Source organism: Triticum dicoccoides, chromosome 5B (genome assembly GCF_002162155.2).
Source record: "Triticum dicoccoides isolate Atlit2015 ecotype Zavitan chromosome 5B, WEW_v2.0, whole genome shotgun sequence".
Taxonomy (NCBI): domain Eukaryota; kingdom Viridiplantae; phylum Streptophyta; class Magnoliopsida; order Poales; family Poaceae; genus Triticum; species Triticum dicoccoides.
The window spans coordinates 149089800-149107002 of NC_041389.1; the positions used below are offsets into that span (position 1 = coordinate 149089800).

The 17203-nt window shown below is 42.4% G+C and overlaps 1 long non-coding RNA gene across 14 annotated transcripts in view; it reads left to right on the top strand.

Moving 5' to 3' along the window:
* The first annotated feature begins 14458 nt into the window (after positions 1-14458).
* Positions 14459-17203, top strand: part of LOC119307921 — a 69674-nt gene continuing 66929 nt past the window's right edge. For 4 of the 14 annotated variants that reach the window (XR_005149625.1, XR_005149633.1, XR_005149634.1 and 1 more), the window contains exons 1-7: positions 14459-14776; positions 14866-15208; positions 15338-15442; positions 15655-15776; positions 16094-16170; positions 16272-16426; positions 16516-16606. This is a non-coding gene — a long non-coding RNA (uncharacterized LOC119307921). The remainder of the gene's footprint in view (positions 14777-14865; positions 15209-15337; positions 15443-15654; positions 15777-16093; positions 16171-16271; positions 16427-16515; positions 16607-17203) is intronic. The other 10 variants (XR_005149626.1, XR_005149629.1, XR_005149627.1 and 7 more) reach the window with 10 other exon arrangements.

A 17203-nucleotide genomic window follows, 5' to 3' on the forward strand; every position in this document is an offset into this window, starting at 1 on the left:
TGAAGGAGGTAGTCCTCGATCCATACTGCAGGATCTGTTGTCCCATCGTATGATTCAATGTTTACGGGTTTGAAACCCTCAGGGATTTGATGATCCATCACTTTGTCTGTGAAGCATAGTGGGTGTGCGGCGCCTCTGTATTGGGCTATATCATGACGCAGCTCAAATGAGCTTTGTCTGCTGTATTCGGCCTGGCCAGAATTGCCATATCCGGCATGACGGTTATCATCACGCATCGTGGGGCGCCCACGCGATCCGTAGATCGATCTTGTTTGTCTTGCCTTGTCCTCCAATATATCCCGCAGGTCTGGCGCTTTTCCCCGTGCCTTGGTATTTTTTGAGCAGCGCCGGGGTGCGGCTTGAGTGGAGGGCCGAGAGGCCTCTCTGTCGCGGCCACGAGGTGGCCGGTCGGCCGTATCATGCGCTGGTGATGTAGGTTTAGGTGCTTCCTCCTCTAATCGGGGTAGCAGCCTGTGTTTTGGGTAGCTCCTGGAGGGGTGTTCGAGTTCGTACTCTTCGGCCGCAAGCACTTCAGTCCATCTGTCGGCTAGCAAGTCTTGGTCTGCTCTAAGCTGTTGCTTCTTTTTCTTGAGGCTGCTTGCCGTGGCCATAAGCCTGCGTTTGAAATGCTCTTGTTCGACGGGATCCTTAGGCACGACAAATTCGTCGTCGTCGAGGCTTGCCTCGTCTTCGGAGGGAGGCATGTAATTATCGTCCTCTACCTCTCTGTCTGCCGCTCTCTCATGAGGGCTGGCTTCTCCATCCTCCTGCGCTGAATCTTGCTGGGGGGGGGGTTGTCTTCGGTACTGTCCGGGGTGTTATTGTCTCCGGTGCCAGAATCTCCGTTTTTGCTGTGGCGGGATTTAGAGCGGCGCCGCTGACGCCGGCGCTTAGGTTGTTTCTTGAAGGGGTCATCCTCCGTTGTTCCATCGCCATTCCCATCATTTGGGATGTCCACCATGTATATGTCGTATGACGAGGTGGCCTTCCAGTGCCCTGTAGGCGCTGGTTCTTGGTCGTCTCCTGCATCGTCGTCCATACCGTCGATGTCTCAGAGTTGAAGTCGAGCATGTCGGTTAAGTCATCGACAGTGGCTACGAAGTGGGTGGTGGGTGGGCTTTGAATTTCTTCATCATCCGCATCCCAACCGTCCTGACCATAATCTGGCTAGGGCTCTCCTGATAAAGAGAGAAACTTTAGTGAATTCAGGATGTCGCCAAAGGGCGAGTGCTGAAAGATGTCCGCAGCAGTGAACTCCATGATCGGCGCCCAATCGGATTTGATTGGCAGGGGCGCGGAAGGTTCGGAGTCCGACACCTTGGAGTCGCGAGCTTCGCAAAGGACAGGGTTGGTGTTCGGCTCTATCGCCGTAGAGATAGCAGCCCCCGAGGCAGTGTCCAGCCACCCATCATCGATCGGCGTAGTCGGCTCCGAGCTAAGGGTCGGAGCGGACACTTGTGCGGCCTCCAGGGCACTGTCCGGCAGCAGAGCTAGATCATGCCCATCGTGACAGTGCGGCGCGCTTGGCTGTGGCTCAAACCCGTCGAAGATCAAGTCTCCGCGGACGTACGCCGTATAGTTCAAACTTCCAAATCTGACCTGATGGCCAGGGGCATAGCTTTCAATCTGCTCCAGATGGCCAAGCGAATTGGCCCGCAGTGCAAAGCCGCCGAATACGAAGATCTGTCCGGGGAGAAAAGTCTCACCCTGGACCGCATCATTGTTGATGATTGGAGGAGCCATCGGGCCTAAAGATGATGACATAGAGGAACTCTCAATGAAAGCACCAATGTCGGTGTCAAAACAGGCAGATCTCGGGTAGGGGGTCCCGAACTGTGCGTCTAGGCGGATGGTAACAGGAGACAAGGGACACGATGTTTTTACCCAGGTTCGGGCCCTCTCGATGGAGGTAAAACCCTACTCCTTCTGGATTGATATTGATGATATGGGTAGTACAAGAGTAGATCTACCATGAGATCAGAGAGGCTAAACCCTAGAAGCTAGCCTATGGTATGATTGTTGTCCGTCCTATGGACTAAAACCCTCTGGTTTATATAGACACCGAAGAGGGTTAGGGTTACACAGAGTCGTTACAATGGTAGGAGATCTACATATCCGTATCACCAAGCTTGCCTTCCACGCCAAGGAAAGTCCCATCAGACACGGGACGAAGTCTTCAATCTTGTATCTTCATAGTCCACGAGTCCGGGCAAAGGCTATAGTCCGGCCATCCGGACACCCCCTAATCTAGGACACCCTCAAGGTGAATAAGGATTATTAGAGCCCATTGATGGAAGCATGAATGAAAGAGGTGAGGAAGCTGGAGGAACACTTCGACGGGCTGCAAATGGAGCACATACCTTGTGCGGAAAACAACATCGCCGATCACTTGTCTAAGTGTGCTGCGCAAAAGCTTCCCGTGGAACCAGGAACTTTTGTACTCCACCTCACTCAACCATCAGTTTCTCCATCAACTTTGGCCAAGAAAATAAGAAAGCTCAACACTGGCAAACATTTCCCAACAGAGCTCCCCGAAGCCACTGGTGAGAAGCTTGTCGGGGGAGATCCTATGTTGACTGGTTTGCTGCGCTCTCTGGCAAAACCCCGGGTTTTCGCTGTCGAGACAAGCGCTCCCTCAGTAGAAGAGATGCCTTTAGTCCTTGTCGTTGAGCCTCAGGCTCCAGCATGGGCACACCACATAGTCCACTTCTTGCAAACTGGAGAACTTCCTGACGATCCAGAAGAGTCTGAAAAAGTGGCCCGACAATCAAGTATGTATCAGTTTGTGAACAACATCCTGCATAGAAAGAGGCCTAATGGCGTGAAGCTAAAATGTATCAGTCAAGAAGATGGACTAATGTTGTTGGCAGAGATACATGGAGGTGTGTGTGGTTCACATTTGGGATCAAGAACCCATGTTGGGAAAGCTTTCCAGCAAGGATCCTATTGGCCCACCACCCTCCGGGATGCAACTGAGCTCATCACCAAGTGTGAAGCATGCTAGTTCCACTCCAAGAATACCCATCAGCCAGCTCAAGCCTTGTAGACCATCCCTTTATCCTGTCCCTCCACGGTATGGGGGATCAACATCTTGGGCCCCTTCCACCGTGCTACCGGGGGCTTTGAATTCTTATATGTGGCAATCGACAAGTTTACAAAGTGGCCCAAAGTGGAACCAGTGAGAAAGGTGATGACGTGGTCAGCTATCATGGGACTGGTGTGTCATTTTGGAGTGCCCAACAGGGTAATTACTGACAACGGCACCCAGTTTACAAGCTACACCTTCATGCAGTACATCCAGAGCCTTGGAAGCAAGGTCTCTTTCGCCTCTGTTGCCTGATACGTCTCCAACGTATCTATAATTTTTTATTGTTCCATGCTGTTATATTATCATTCTCAGATGTTTTACAATCATTTTATAGCAACTTTATATCATTTTTTGGGACTAACCTATTGACATAGTGCCCAGTGCGAGTTGCTATTTTTTGCTTGTTTTTTACTTCGCAGGAAATCAATATCGAACGGAGTCCAAACACGGCGAAACTTTTTGGAGAATTTTTATGGACCAGAAGACCTAGAATGGGCCAAAGAAGTACCAGAGGGGTGCCCCGTGGGGGGCACAACCCACCTGGGCGCGCCTGGGGGCCCAGGCGCGCCCTGGTGGGTTGTGCCCACCTCGGTGGCCTCCTGCACCGCCTCTTCGCCCTATAAATTTCCAAATATTCCAGAACCCCCCCCCCCAAAACCTAGATCAGAAGTTCCACCACCGCAAGCCTGTGTATCCACGAAAACCAATCTGGACCCTGTTCCGGCACCCTGCCAGAGGGGGAGATCATCACTGGAGGCCATCTTATCATCCCTATGGTCTCCATGATGAGGAGGGAGTAATCCACCCTCGGGGATGAAGGTTTGTACTAGTAGCTATGTGTTTAATCTCTCTCTCTCTCTCGTGTTAATATATTACGATCTTGATGTATCACGGGCTTTGTTAATATAGTTGGATCATATGGTGTTTTCCCCTCTCTATCTTGTTGTGATTAATTGAGTTTTACCTTTGAGATTTCGCTTTATCAGATTGAAGACTTTTCTGGATTTGAGAGTACTTGATATATGTCTTGCATATGAATACCTGTGGTGACAATGCAGTATTATATTGATTCACTTGATATATGTTTCGGCACTCAACTCACGGATTCCCGAGGTGACATTGGTGTAGTCTATGCATAGAAGTTGATTCACCTTTTCGTCCTTGTTTCTCCGGTAGAAATCTTGGGGCACTCTTTGAGGTTTTTTGTGTCGGATCGAGTATTATGCATATGAAATTGTTTGATGCATATCATATAATTAACTCATGGATACTTGTGTTGGGGACACAAGAGACTCTTTGTTCTTTGGTTGCGGGGTTGTTTGAGAGAGGCCATCTTCATCCTATGCCTCCCATGAATTGATAAACCTTACGTCATCCACTTGAGGTAAATTTTCTACTGTAGTACAAAATTTTGTGCTTGGAGGCCCAACATGAGTCTATAAGAACAAGTTGTGTAGTAGACATCAATCTCTTTTCTGGCATTGTTGTCGGGGAGGTGAGTGCATGAAGGTATATCTTTAGATCTTGTAATTGAACCTTTTAGTTTCTTGTTTTATCACTAGTTTGGTTTATAAAAATAAAACTACAAAAAGAAATGGATTTGAGGTGGTCTCATATTGTTCATCTTTATAATGTCTTTCTTGAAAATGATGGAAAGGAAAATTGTGCTCAATTGATAGAAGAAGAATTAAATAAAATGATTGGCATGAATGATGAGCATGATTGCAATGTTGTTAGTATGAATTCTTTGAATATCCGTAATTCTAATGTTATGCAAAGCCATAAGCTTGGGGATGCTATACTTGATGAAGATGATATTTTTAGTCCCCCAAGTTTCGATGAGAAAATTTATTATGATGAAAGCATGCCCCCTATATATGATAATTATGGTGATGACATGTATGTTATATTGAATAATGATAACCATGAAACTTGTCATCATAATTTTAATTTTCAATCTCATGATAGTTATTTTGTTGAGTTTGGTCCCACCACTATTATGGATGAGAAGAAATTTGCTTATGTGGAGAGTAGTAAAATTTCTATGCTCGTGGATCATGAAAAGAGTGCTTTATGTGATAGCTATATTGTTTAATTCATTCATGATGCTACTGAAAATTATTATGAGAGAGGAACATATGCTTTTACATATTGCAATAATATCAAGTTTCCTCTCTATGTGTTGAAAATATTGAAGTTATGCTTGTTTTGCCTTCCTATGCTAGTTGATTATTGTTCCCATAAGTTGTTTGCTCACAAAATACCTATGCATAGGAAGTGGGCCAGGCTTAAATGTGCTATTCACATTCTTCATGATTCTCTCTTTGTGTTTCAATTATTTACTTCAGTGCGAGAATCATTGAAATCATCATGCCTAGCTAAAAGGCATTAAAGAAAAGCACTTGTTGGGAGACAACCCAACACTATTACCTACTGTTTTTGTGTGTGCACATGATTAAGCTACCGTACTAATCATATTTTATAGCTTTTGTTTCAATAAAGTGCCAAGTAAAGCGTTTGAGATAGTGTGGATGATAGTTGACTTGGGGCCAGTTCTTTTGGGCAATTCTCCCAGAATTGACCCCCTCCCCAGCTTCTCCCAGAATTGCTACTCCATCCTTTTTTACAATTCCTAGCTAGTTAAGATCTAATTAGCTAGGAATTGTAAAAAAAGATGGAGTGGCAATTCTGGGAGAAGCTGGGGAGGGGGTCAATTCTGGGAGAATTGCCCAAAAGAACTGGCCCTTGATTTTCTGGAAAAACAGAAACTTTTGCACTCAGTCCAGGAATTTTGGAAATTCATCGGAATGTGATTTTGATCTGAAAGTTTTACATATGATTGATATACTAATTCCCCACGTTGTCCTATTTTTTTAGAATTTCTAGGGTTGCAGAAGTATGGTCCTTATTCAGATGACTACAGACTGTTCTGTTTTTAACAGATTCTATTTTCAATGCATAGTTTGCTTGTTTCCTAGTTTCTATGGCTTATATTACTCAATATAAATTGTGGAAATGACAAGGTACAGTAGGCATTCTGTGAGAACAATTGTGAATCTTGTCTTGACTGTACAGAATTGAATGATTTGCTGTTTATCATACTAATGCATCTCACGAAGTTCCATTTAGTTTTGTGTGATTGAAGTATTCAAGTTTTGGGTGAGATATCAATATGAGGAGAATAAGGAGTGACAAGACCCTAAGATTGGGGATTCCCAATGCACCCCCAAGGTAATATTCAAGGAATATCCAAGCAACTAAGCTTGGGGATGCCCCGGAAGGCATCCCCTCTTTCGTCTCCAACATTATCGGTAACCTTACTTGGAGCTATATTTTCATTCGTCACATGATATGTGTTTTGCTTGGAGCGTCATTTTATTTTGTTAGTATTATTTATATAATGTTTTGCATCTGTTATTTCAATAAAAATGTCAAGTATGGCCTTCCCATGCTTATTTTGCAAGTCTATATGTGGCTGTTTGAAAACAGAAAGTTGCACGCTAGTGCATGAATTATTGAGAAAAGTAAGAATGTGATAAAATATTGAAACTTTATGCACAATAAGCTATGATAAATTTTCTACAGTTTGGTAATTTTTAAGAATTTTTAAAGTTAGGGAAGTATGAATCTTCTTGCATTCTCTACAGACTGTCCTATTTGGACAGATTGCTGTCATGTTAGCATATGTTTGCTTGTTTAATGATTCTATTTGAGGATAGGAGTATTAAATATGCAGATGCATTTAGTATGCAATGTCAAATAATAATTTTAGTTATTTTCTACAGTAGAGAATGATAAGGTTATTGCATTGATTTATACTAACTTATCTCATGAGTTCTTGTTGAGTTTTGCGTGGATGAAGTTTTTGAGATTTAGGTAAACCGTGATATAAGAGGAATTAAGGAGACACAAAAGCTCAAGCTTGGGGATGCCCAAGGCATCCCAAGGTAACATTCCAAGAAGTCTCAAGCATCTAAGCTTGGGGATGCCCTGGTAGGCATCCCACCTTTCTTCTTCTACAATTATCGGTTAATATCGGTTGAGCCTAAGTTTTTGCTTCTTCACATGAGTTGTGCTATTATTGGAATGTCATTTTATTTTGTTTTGTTGGCTGTTTTTTGTAAAATACTTAGATCTGAAAGTTTTTAAATAAGAGAGAGTCCTCAAATAGCTACCCATTTACTTAACTACTCACTTGATCCTCACTTATATCTTTTTGGAGTAGTTTGTCGAACAATCTCATGCTTCACTTAAAATTTTTGAGAGCTATGGAATTGCTCTAGTGCTTTACTTATATCTTTTTGAGGATGGTGGTGCTGTTATTTTGGAGAAATATGATCTCATGCTTCACTTAGGTTTATTTGGGAGTTAGTAAATTTTTGAAGAAAATCTCTCACGCTTCACTTATATTATTTTGAGAGATGAAAAATTTTATGCTCATGTTCTTCACATAAATTTGTTTGATCTTGTCAAAAGCAATTGCAATATATGAAATTAGTCCCAAAGTGATAGATATCCAAGAAGGATATAATAAAAACCTTTCATGAAGATCATTGGACAAAATAAACTTGCCTCTTTGTAATAGTTTTGAGATATGACGATGGTGATATGTGAGTCATGTTGGTGTGTAATTATGCTTTAGTAAGAATATTGGTGTTAAGGTTTGTGATTCCTATGCAAGCACGAAAGTCAATAGTTATGCAATGAAATTACATCCTACTTGGGGTGCATTATTCGGTGTTAGTTATGCTTAATGCTCGTTTATGAGATTGGTTGTTTCTTGGATGGATTCTTCTCAATGTATTTGCTAGCCTCCACTCGGACTAAGTAGAAATACTACTTGTGCATCCAACATCCTTGAACCCAGTTTTGCCATATGAGTCCTCCATACCTACCTATATTTGGTATTCCCGTGTAGTTCTAAGCAAATTTGTATGTGCCATCTCTATTTTCAAAATAAATTTCCTTTTTGTGTGCTCGTACCGCTCATGAAGCGGCAGGGGGTGGCTAATATTTTCCATGCTAGATGTGTTATTCTCAAGATGAGTGTTTATTCACTTGCCATTGCACAAGAGTACAACGGTAATAGGGATGCCCAGTCCCGAATTGAAAAAAGAAATTTATTTTATGTTGTCAAATAATAAATTCCTTGGAAAGTGTTGTATGGAAGGCACCCATGGATACGTCTAGCCATGGATTGTGAAAGAATGGTGGAAAAAGGAATAAACTTTATTTTCTATTAGGGAACCACCTATGATATATCTAGCATGGAAAGTGTTGGGAATTACTCAGTCATTTTCGTTGACGGGAAAAGTATGCCTCTCAAAAAAATTTATCTTTAAATTTAAGCTTTGAGCTCTGACACCTCTACAAATCCCTACTTCCCTCTGCGAAGGGCTTATCTATTTACTTTATGCAATTTTTTTGAGTCTCCATCTTCTCTTATAAAGCACCAACTAAGGGGCACTATGATCATACTTGAGCATTGGATGTAGCTAATATGCAAGTGTGTTTCATGAACGGATCAATGATTGAGCATGATGGGCTAGGGATAACTTGCTTTAGTGTTGATATTTTGAAAGACATGGTTGCTTGTTGATCTGCTTGAGTATTGAAATCTTCATGTCAAAACTAGGCTTTTGCTTTGAACCATATGAAAGTCCATATGTCCATGCTACAAAAGAGAAGAATATGTGATGAACATGTTAGGCAACATTCCACATCAAAAATCTATTTTTATCATTTATCTACTCGAGGACGAGCAAGAATTAAGCTTGGGGATGCTGATACGTCTCCAACATATCTATAATTTTTGATTGTTCCATGCTATTATATTATCATTCTTGGATGTTTTGCAATCATTTTATAGCAACTTTATATCATTTTTTGGGACTAACCTATTGACATAGTGCCTAGTGCCAGTTGCTGTTTTTCGCTTGTTTTTTACTTCGCAGGAAATCAATATCAAACGAAGTCCAAACGCAGCAAAATTTTTTGAAGAATTTGTATAGACTAGAAGACCCGTGATGGGCCAAAGAAGTACTAGAGGGGTGCCCCGAGGGGGGCACAACCCACCTGGGCGCGCCTGGGGACCCAGGTGCACCCTGATGGGTTGTGCCCACCTCGGTGGCCTCCCGCACCGCCTCTTCGCCCTATAAATTTCCGAATATTCCAACCCCCCCCCCCCAAAAAAAACCTAGACCAGAAGTTCCGCCGCTGCAAGCCTCTATATCCACGAAAACCAATCTGGACCCTGTTCTGGCACCCTGCCGGAGGGGGAGATCATCACCGGAGGCCATCTTCATCATCCCGATGGTCTCCATGATGAGGAGGGTGTAGTCCACTGTGAGGGCTAAGGGTTTGTACAAGTAGCTATGTGTTTAATCTCTCCCACTCTCGTATTCTTGAGTTGACACGATCTTGATGTATCGTGGGCTTTGTTAATATAGTTGAATCATATGGTGTTTTCCGCTCTCTATCTTGTTGTGATGAATTGAGTTTTCCCTTTGAGATTTCATTTTATCAGTTGAATAATTTTATGGATTTGAGAGCACTTGATATATGTCTTGCATATGAATACCTGTGGTGGGAATGGGGTATTATATTGATTCACTTGATATATGTTTTGGCACTCAATTCACGGATTCCCGAGGTGACATTGGGGTAATCTATGCATAGGGGTTGATGCACGTTTTCGTCCTTGTTTCTTCGTAGAAATCTTGGGGCATTGTTTGAGGTTCTTTGTGTTGGATTGAGTATTATGAATCTGAAATTGTTTGATGCGTATCGTATAATTAACTCATGGATACTTGTGGTGACATTGGAGTATCTAGGTGACATTAGAGTTGGTTGATGCATTTCATATGGTGTTATTTTAGTATGAACTCTTGGATAGATCGAATGGAAAGAATAACTTTGTGTTATTTTAGTACGAACTCTTGAATAGATCGAACATAAAGAATAACTTTAAGGTGGTTTCGTGCCCTACAAACAATTTCTTCTTATGTTCTCCGCTAGATAAGAACTTTGGAGTTATTCTTCATCGCACGTTGAGGGATGGTTATATGATCCAATTAGATTAGCATTGTTGAGAGATTGCACTAGCGAAAGTACAAACCCTAGGCCTTGATTTCAACTATTGCAATACCGTTTGTGCTAAGTTTTATCGATTCCTACCTTGCTGTTTTTATTTATTCAGATTAAAAAAATATTTCTACCATCCATATTACACTTTTATCACCATCTCTTCGCCGAACTAGTGCACCTATACAATTTGCCATTATATTGAGTGTGTTGGGGACGCAAGAGACTCTTTGTTATTTGGTTACAGGGTTGTTTGAGAGAGACCATCTTCATCCTACGCCTCCCACAGATTGATAGACCTTAGGTCATCCACTTGAGGGAAATTTTCTACTATCCTACAAAACTCTGCGCTTGGAGGCCCAAGATGAGTCTACAAGAACAAGTTGTGTAGTAGACATCATTGCCCATCCAAGAAGTAACGGGCAAGCTGAAAGGATGAATGTTGAAGTGTTGCGAGGTCTAAAGACAAGAAACTTTAATAAACTGCGAAAATGCGCCAAGCGTTGGATTGATGAGTTGCTGGTGGTTCTTTGGTCACTCAGGACGACACCAAATTGAGCTACCGGCCAGACTCCCTTCTCCCTGATATATGGTGCAGAAGCAGTGCTCCCCACAAAACTCATATACGGGTGACCTCGGGCACTTGCCTACGATGAAGTAGAGCAAGAGCAGTTACAACATGACGATGCCACGCTCGTCGAGGAAGATCATCTTCCTGCCACTGTACGTGCTACATGATACCAGCAAGCCCTACGCCACTACCATATTCGCAAGGTTCGTGCCTGGAGCCTTGAGGTAGGTGACCTTGTCCTTAGGAATGTTCAGTCCACCAAGGGTTCAAACAAGTTGACACCAAAGTGGGAAGGCCCTTACCTGGTAGTACGTGTCACCAGACCCGGCGTAGTCCGTCTGGAGACCGAAGATGGCATCCCTATGCAAAACTCATGGAATATTAAGCATCTTCGCAAGTTCTACCCGTAAGGCACGGTTGCCGGGCCTTGCACCATCAACCTGTTTTGTACAAGCATAGTCCCTGGGGCTTGTAATCCTTTATATAAAGACAGGTGCAGACCATGTGCAAAGCCAATAAAACGAAGCGCTCTTCCATAAAAACTTGCATGCATGCATTCATGTTTATTTGAGCATAATCTCATCATGATAACTCTTAAGCAAGATAATAAACATGCAACACAGAGCCATGTGTTATTCTTTCTCTCTTTGATGATAACAGGGAAGTTTCGTCACAGTGGTTCTCGGAGAGGAAGATGAATACAAAGGCCTCATGCTGATCCCCGACATCCATTCCCTTATCTAAAACAATAAGAAGGACTCAAACATAGATAAGTTCATCCTAACACTGTATGTTGTATTTACATATGAAGAACTTGTACATATGGAAAACTTTGTTGCCTCCGTCATTTGTGCTCCCATCTCTTGATTCGAGCCCCTTCGATCAGGTTGTTTGCAGCAGACATCTAAAGGGAGGTTAACAAGGGGCCAACCTTCATCCATGCTCCTAACCCGTTTTTGAATTAATCGAACAAGGTTTAGTAGCACCTGTAATGAGGGCCAGGAAGATGTATTGCCAAGGAGCTCTTGGAATTATTGAAGGATTGTCCTTCAGCATGTTTGATACATGCACAAGTACTCGACAAACATTTTTTCCATTAATACGTAGAAAACAAGTACATATTATATGGAGTACAAGCATGGAGGAAGGACTACATGATTTAAGCTAAAATTTGGCGAATGCCTACATCTTTTGATATGAAAAAGGTAAGTGCCCTGTAATGCCTTTCTTTTCCCTCTCCTCCTAGGAGCTGAATCGAGATGGAAAGAGGGCAAAAGGAGCGTCTGGGCAGAAGCCCAACCTAACCTCGTCAGGGCCTGCGGGACGCAGCCTGACAAGATCGGGAGGGCGCCTCCCCCTCGAGGAAGAAGAGGTCAGAGACAGAGGGAGCGGCTAGGCGATGCCCTGGTCACCCCCGCAAGGACCAGAGGAACTCAGCAAGACGAGAACTCTGGCATGGAAGACGAAGCCGGAGTCCATGAGGAAGCCTGCCGGGGTCCAGCAGGAGGTGGCGGTGATGTCCAAGCTTAGGCTCTTGGTTGTCCTTGAATATTACCTTGGGTGCCTTGGACATCCCCAAGCTTAGGCTCTTGCCACTCCTTATTCCATAGTCCATCAAATCTTTACCCAAAACTTGAAAACTTCACAACACAAAACTCAACAGAAAACTCATGAGATCCGTTAATATAAAAAAATAAATCATCACTTTTGGTACTATTGTGAACTCATTCTTTATTTATAATGGTGTAATATATATTGTATTCCAACTTCACCATGGTTCATACCCCCCGATACTACCCACAGATTCATCAAAATAAGCAAACAACACAAGAAAAACATATTCTGGTCTGTAGTAATCAAGAAACTTCGTATACTTATGTAAGTCCAAAAATTCTGAAAAATTAGGACAACCTGGGCAATTCGTATATCAATTTTTTTAAAAGTTCATATCAAAAGCACTCTTCTGTAAATTTTGAAAATTATTTTACTGGGCGCAAAAGTTTCTATTTTTCAGCAAGATCAAATCAACTATCACCATAAGCCATCCCAAAGGTCTTACTTGGCACAAACACTAACTAAAACATAAAACACATCTAACCAGAGCCAAGATGAAAAATTTATTAAAAAACAAAACCAAAAAAGCAAGAACAGAAATAAAATTGAGTAGCCTCCCAACAAGCGCTATTTTTTAACGCCCCTAGCTAGGAATAATGCAATAGATCTAGGTATTGTCATCTTTGGTATGCAATCCATAAGTAGCTATCATAATAGATCCATATGACAACTTAATTTTATTTCTAGGAAAGTGTTACATGCCCTTCCTTAACGAAAATTGAAACTAATTTTTCCTTCTTTCATATCAATAATTGCATCAATCATTCTAAGGAAAGGTCTGCCAAGAATAATAGGACATGTAGGATTGCAATCTATATCAAGAACAATGAAATCTACGGGCATATAATTTCTATTTGCAACAATAAGAACATCATTAATCCTTTCCATAGGTTTCTTAATAGTGGAATCCGCAAGATGCGAATTTAAAAGAACAATCATCAAATTCACGTAATCCTAGCACATTACATACAGTTTTCGGAATCTTGGAAACGCTAGCACCCAAATCACACAAAGCATGACACTCATAATATTTAATTTTAATCTTAATGGTAGGTTCCTACTTATCATAAAGCTTTTTAGGGATAGAAACTTCTAACTCAAGTTTTTCTTTGAAAGATTTCATCATAGCATCAACAATATGTTTAGTAAAAGCTTTATTTTGATTATAAGCATGAGAAGAATTCAACATGGATTGCAACAAGGAAATACAATCTATCAAAGAACAATTATCGTAATTAAAATCCTTGAAATCCAAAAGAGTGGGTTCGTGGCTACTTAAAGTTTTGACCTCTCCAATTCCACTTTAATCAATTTTTGCATCAAGGTCTATAAACTCTGAATTATTGGGACGCCTTCTAGCTAAAGTAGACTCATATCTAGTCCCATATTTATCAAGATTTATATTAGAAAACAAAGATTCAATAGGAGTCACATCAATCACTTTAAGATCTTCATCATTACTTTCACGAGAAATCAAAGAACACATTTTACAAACCAATAGAAATTCATCAATAGGAGCACGCATCCTAGTGGTTCTTTACATTCATCAATAGAAATTCTCATAGCGTTTAGAACTCCTTAATATCATGCTTGGGTGGAATAGATCTATTTTCAAAGAATCTATCTCAAAAGAAATTCTATCCACGTTCCTAGCCAAATCATCAATCTTAAGAAATTTTTCTTCAACCATAGCATTGAAATTCTTTTGAGAACTAATAAATTCTTTAATATTGTTCTCAAGATAAGAGGGAATCTTATTATAATTTCCATAAGAATTTTTGTAGGAATTTAAACCAATAATGAGGCTAGCCAACTCACCTCCAGGACGCTCCCCCGATTTCAGCCTTCGTTGGCCGTTGGATCGTGGTGAAACTGGTCTTCATTTTTGCCTCGTCCATTAGATCTTTTTCTCGAGTGTTTTCACCGCATAGTTATTCTCAGGACCAATGACTGGTGGGCTCGTTTCGTTTGCCTATTGGCTGGGTTAGTTGTTTTCAGGTGCGAGTTCGCCCTCTCGTTGCGCATCGCGTGTGCGTCGCGTGATTGGCTGCGCAAAAGCTAGCTTAGTTGAACCCTTGCCGCCACATCCCGTCTTCCTCACTCGCTCAGCACCACAGGCGCTGGCGCGCCGCACCCCCTATTCCTCCCTTCTCCTCGTCCGGATAGCCGCTGGCCGCCCCACTGCTTCTCCCCCTTCCTCCTACCTCCCTTATCACCACTACCTCCGGCCCTGCCCCCAATCCACATCCGCCTCCTCCCTCCCTTCCTTCCAGATTGGGGAGTAAGATCACAGGCGGCAAAGCATGCGGTCGATGGCAGCGGCTGGACGAGGAGCATGGAGGCGACCGGGGCTGCTGGACAGTAGGGGCTCGCCGTGGTGGTCCATGCCTGGGAAGAGGGCGACATCTTCCGGCGACAAGGTGAGCTTTGCCTAATCCCCCCTCCTCTCTCTCTCTCTCTCTATCTATCTCTATCTCTCTCTCTCTCTAATCTGCTCTCTGGTATGAAGAAGCGGCCCCGGTGCCATCGTCCTCGGTACAGGTGCAACGCGGGATCCTGAGATGGTTACTCCGACTCCGTTGCCGCCGTCCTTTCTCCAAATCAGGCGCGGATTAGCCGAGCCCGGTGGTGAGGTGAAGGAGCAGGGTGGGCGGCCCATCGCGATGGGACGGGGCTAGGGAAGAGGGAGGAGGCGGAATGGTGAAGGAGCAGGCCGGCCCTCACGGTCACAGAGGCGCAACAGCTGTCCAGGGTCATTCGCCGTTACCGGCCTCACTCGCCTCGTCTCCTATCTCCTCACCACTGCATCCATGTGAATTTTTGGAGAATGGTGCTCCGATTTGGTCCCCATGGTAGTATCTTCCCTGAGTCTTCCTTCTTTGATTTCTAACTTTATGCTTTGATCTGTTGTATTGACATAAATTGTGAGGTCTACTGTTACACCATGGTATGTGTAGTGCTAACGGTTTCCTGCTGGGCAGCTGCAGGCCTGCAACATTTATAGAGGAGGATTGCGGGTGTCGATACAATGGAGCAATTTCTGGCTTTGTAGTTGGAGCATAGCCTCGATTATGCATGATTTTGGGGTAAGTTCCTGGTGGTCCTATCTCGGATCAGTTCCTTTGCTTTCTCCCTGTGTGCTATACATTTCTGCTCTCCCCAGTAGGTACAGTTAGTATGAAATAGGAGTAATACATCCTGGACCCAGCTCTCCATTATTAGAATTTTGTTGCTACTTCTTGCCGATCAGTTACAAAGTATTAATTCAAGTAATTTGTTATGTACAATTTGTCAAAAGCAATTGGATGTTAATCTGCTATGGGCAGCGGCGGTGCATCAAGGTGCAAGGCAGCAGCGAGATGTTCATATTACGCTAAAGGATGAACTCCTACTTTTTCTGATGCTAGCTCCTTGCTGCAGGTGAGCTGCCACCTTCTCCCCCATATGTTAGCATTGTGCTTTGCAAATTGAATATTTTAGCATATTGTTTCAACCAAACATGATGTGATATTTTAGATAAACTAAATAACCTGTAGAATTTGATCCTGATTAGTATATAGACATTGGCCATTGGCCATATTTGTTACAAAAAAAGTGATGTGATATGCATATGCATTTGCAACTCTTGAGCTTTTAAAAGAAGAGTTGATATGTGACCCTCCCTTTGCTACTGTAATATAGAAGTAACGTCAAAAAACTCATACTGGGTGTCAACTGATGTATCTCATTGCTTACAGATATACCAGCCTGCTTACATCTCCCAAGATATCCTCTTGGTCAAGGCAATTGCACATGATGAAGCCACTCATTTTAGGTCAGTCCATGGCATATGTGTCTACTTCCTTTAGATGATTCTTCTATGCGATGGTTGAAAAATATAAGGTTTGCCGTGTGATATTGCTTTCTTTGGTGTAGTGGTACACCACACTCTGAGCAATAGGACCAAAAACAGGAAGATAAATTTTCACAATTCGATTCTTCATATTTTCCAGAAGTACGGCCACCTTCTGCACAGTGCCCTTGCATTTGTGTTCTTATCAAATGAGTTTATTTCCGTAGAATTTGTTCAGGTCTTGTCTCACTCACACCTCAAAATGCGAGTTTGGGAGCGCGGTGCTAGCATAACTGATATCCCCCTTGATCTTTGTTAAATTTGTAGGATATACATTGTGCTTAAACATGAGTGCTCGCTCACCGAACATTGGCCCTCGGATGAATTCGACGCTTGAATCGAGCTGACGAGCCCCATGGTTGGTTTCTCCTCCTACCTTTAGATCGACTCTTGCTCATTCTCCTTCTGTCCCCATATTTGGTTTCTCCTTTAACTCCAAATCCACTCTTGCTCATTCTCCTCTTGACACATATGTTGCATTGTCTCCTCATTTCTAGGCAGTGATTACTAGAAAGCATTATCACGGTTGAGTGCATTTTCATACTTTCTGAAGCATTTTAATTTTATGGATATGGGCATTTAGTTGAGAACTGAGAACAATTGTGTTGCACTTCTTCAGATGATAATTTTATTGGTTATAGTTAGTTAGTTACAATTACTAGAAGTAGCAAAGGTCTGGGTTAGATTAAAGCTTCAGTTGGGAGCTATGCCTTTTTTACATTCCAGATTATGCAAAGAGATTGCCATGTTTTTTTTTCTGTTTCGGTTTAGTTTATTCCCTTATATGTCCAGTTTGTTTTTCGCAGAACAAAATATAAATGTTCATGTTGTAATGGATGGATATGAATTGATGCCATCGTCATGTCGTGTAAATTAATTGCAGAGCAGATCTATATTTTTGTTGGCACTAAAAGTGAAAACGAATTTGGCACAAAAACTTTTCAAATAGCTCTGA